This window comes from Silene latifolia, chromosome 9, assembly GCF_048544455.1.
Source record: "Silene latifolia isolate original U9 population chromosome 9, ASM4854445v1, whole genome shotgun sequence".
Taxonomy (NCBI): domain Eukaryota; kingdom Viridiplantae; phylum Streptophyta; class Magnoliopsida; order Caryophyllales; family Caryophyllaceae; genus Silene; species Silene latifolia.
Window position 1 is genome coordinate 40,014,714 of NC_133534.1, and position 3,569 is coordinate 40,018,282.

At 39.9% G+C, this 3,569-nt stretch overlaps 1 non-coding gene across 1 annotated transcript; it reads right to left on the reverse strand.

Moving 5' to 3' along the window:
* Positions 1-3,151: 3,151 nt before the first annotated feature.
* LOC141602916 (small nucleolar RNA R71) lies at positions 3,152-3,258 on the reverse strand. The gene has a single exon (XR_012524820.1). It is a non-coding gene; the product is annotated as a small nucleolar RNA R71 (small nucleolar RNA).
* Positions 3,259-3,569: the final 311 nt, after the last annotated feature.

The window sequence follows — 3,569 nt, forward strand, 5'->3', positions numbered from 1 at the left end:
TCGTCAAAAGTAATTTGAGGTAAATTTCTAGGATTAAAAGGAGATTTCATTTTTGACTCCCTGGCTATTTTCTTTGCAGCTGAGCTAGTCAGGCCACAAATCTCAGATCCTCCATTGATGAATTTGACTTCATAGATTGGTGGTGCTGGGGGCAGATCACATTGTGGTCTTTCCTGATCCTTCCTTGATCCGCTGTCTTCCATGTTCTTTGATGGCATTAAATCCTTCAAGTAGCCTTTCTTTAGCAGGTAAGCCACTTGTCTGCGTAGACCCAGGCATTCTTCTGTGATATGTCCAATGTCCATGTGAAATTCACACCATCTTGTTGTGTCTTTCCTTGAGTTGGGATTGTCCGTCTTTATGGGCCACTTGACAATGTCTCCCATGTTGTCAAGCCTTTTGATGAGTCCTGCAGTATCAACAGAGAAGTTATATTTCTGAATAGGTGGATAAGTTTAAGAGTTACTTCGTTGCTCATGGGCATAGTTGACTTCTGATCTATCAGGCCTGGTGTAGGAGGATGGTCTAGAGCCGCTTCCCCTGTGATTAGGACTTCCTGTTAAATCTTTCGTATCCTGAACACTGTCAGTGGTTTCAGCTTTGAAGCTTTTATCTTCTTCCAGCCTGATGTAGCCAAGTGCCTTTGCCTGAACGTCTTCAAAAGTTAGGCAAGGTTTCATGGTCAGTGATGTGACCATAATTGGCGCATATTTAGCCCCAGAATTAGCCTTGTTCCCATGCTTTTTAGTGCCTATTTGGGTCATTTCTTATCTTTAGTTCTTTGTTTTGCATATTCTTTGAGATTTTGATCCCTTGGTAGGAAAGGAGTAAGAATCTTGCATTTTCATGGCAAAACGAGACTAAATTGATCGAATTCAATGACCAAGCATCAAGGAGAGACATGATTAGAAGGCCTTTGTACATATTATAGTAGAAGAGCAAAGTTGAGAAAGGATCCTTGAGTCCCCAAGGAAATCCCCAAGGAATTTGTGAAGAAAAGGGAAGAAAAGAAGAAGATTTGTTGCTGACTGACAATCCGAGCGGATTGTCACCAATCCGTCCGTCCCGCAGCAGCACAATCCGAGCGGCTTTGCCATAATCCGCTCGGATTCCACCTCCACAATCCGTCCGGATTCCCCTGAATCCGCTCAGATTCCAACGCCAGAATCCGCCCGTCCCGACCCTATTCCGCCCGGATTCCAAAGACAAAGACGGATTGTCTTCTCCAAGCTACGAAGAAAGAAGCCCTTCTCTCGAAAAATACCGGCTCCTCCTTGCTCAACTTAAAAAGTGTAATTACTAGTTTAGCCCTTAGTTAACCCTAATGCATCCTCCCTAATTTCCACTATAAATACCCCATTAGTCTAATTAGAGGAGCATGTTCTTCTTATCAATAATTAGTGTAGTTAATATCAATCAAATCTCTCTTTAATATTGTAATCAAGTATTAATCAAGTTTTAATCCAAGTTTTAGTTCTTTAATCTCTCTTTTGTTCATCCTTTATTTTGGGTAATTGAAGATTATTTGGGTTATTGTTGAGAGATTGACAACCTTTCAATCAAGCATTCAAGTACTTCTTTTATCTTTGCTTTATTATTGGAATCATTAGTAGGTATAATCTCTTAATCCCTTTTTAATTATTGTTAATTACTTTCATTTATTCATCATGTTTCATATTGTTGGTATGATTGACAACCTTGCTAGCATGATCAACATGATAATGAGTGAGTAGTATCTTAGCTAGGGTTAATGGGTGATTAGGGGAAACCAACATGGGGAATGATTCATGCTTAAATTAATATGCTTTCATGTTTTATTTGCTTGCTTGTTTTGATCTCAACTCATGCACATGTTATATTTGATGAAATGCTAAGCCTATGAATCCTTGCATTTACTATCATCTTCTATCTTTTCAATGAGACTTGTAAGACATAACCCAACTCGAGTCTCATTAGACCATGCATGTTGTTGAGTAGGGAAGATTAAGTCGACTTGTAGGTGTTGTACAATCTAATCGATTCGGCTCTAGGACCCAAACTTTCATAGGATTGTAAGATATAACCCAACTCAATCCATCACAACAATAATTGCTTGCTTATAATTTGAGAACATGTTTGTATGATCATATCCCATGATTCCCCTATGATCCCATGACACCCTAGTGCCTTTAATCAATTGTTTACACCCCTTTAATTCATCATGCTTGTTTATTTTCATTGCTATTTAAGTTTAGTAACCTTCTACATCAACCCAATTTGTGACACCCCTTAGACACCACTAGTTTCAATATAAATCTCATTTCAACTCCCGTCCCTTGGGATCCGACCTTTACTTGCCTCTTTACTAATTGTAGAGTTGTTTGTGGAGCTATAAATTGTGTTTTGATTCGACCGTGACCAACGACCACATCTTAATTTGTGAACACTTAGCGGGATCGCATCAAAAATGGCGCCGTTGTCGGGGACGGTGTTTGTTTGATTTAGATTTCTTTTTATTGTTATTAGTTGTGTCTTTCTTCGCCTTGAGGAAGTAAAACTCCTCAAGGTTTGTTCTAATTGTTTTCGAGTTGTTTGATATTTTGCATGTCTAGAAGGTTACAAGGTGATTTGTTACCTTTTGACCGTGAAATCGAAAGAACCTTGACGAACAATAGGAGACTTGTTAGGAGGAATTTAAGAGGTATTAGTGAAGTTGTCCAACCCACTAGTGAGTTTGTCAATCCTTTCGCAATAGAAGGAGAAGAGAACCCATTACACAATACCCCACAAAATCCACCTACAATGCCAAAATTCTCGTCACACTCATACCCACCGAGGAGAATCTACCAAATGGTACTCCTACACCGCAACATCTAACCGGAAATTTTATTGCCAAGTCCGCCTTCATCCAATTAGTTGAGAGGAGCCAATTTGGGGGATGCCTAGTGAAGACCCTCATTCTCATATGGAAACCTTTTGCGACTATTGTGATGCTATCTCTCAAACGGGCGTGACTCAAGACCAAATTAGATGGGTCTTATTTCCTTTTTCCTTAATCGGCACCGCGAAGCAATGGTTGAAGGGCCTTGATAAGGCCACCCTTGGAATAGATTCTTGGAAGAAGTTGGCTCTAGCTTTCTACAAATAATTCTACCCACCGGAAAAGACTAACATGCTAAGAGCTCAAATTACGGGTTTTAAGCAAAGGGATGAAGAGTCTTTGTATGAAGCTTGGGAGCGGTTCAAGGGAATTTGTCGCTCATGTCCTCACCATGGACTTAGCGAATGGTTTTTGGTACAACAATTTTGGAATGGTTTATATGAAGATTCTAGGAACATTCTCAATATGGGAACAAATGGAATGTTCACCGAAGTTGATGACAATCAAACATGGAACAAGATTGAGGAAATGGCGGTCCATAACTCACAATATAGTAGACCTCGCAAGGCTACTAGAGGAGGAAAGCATGAAGTGGACTCCGTTACTCAATTGGGTGCTCAACTTAGTGCTCACATTGACACAATCAACTTGAAGTTTGAACAAGCTATGGCTAGACTTGAGGAAAACTCAAAATCATCAAAGCATCATG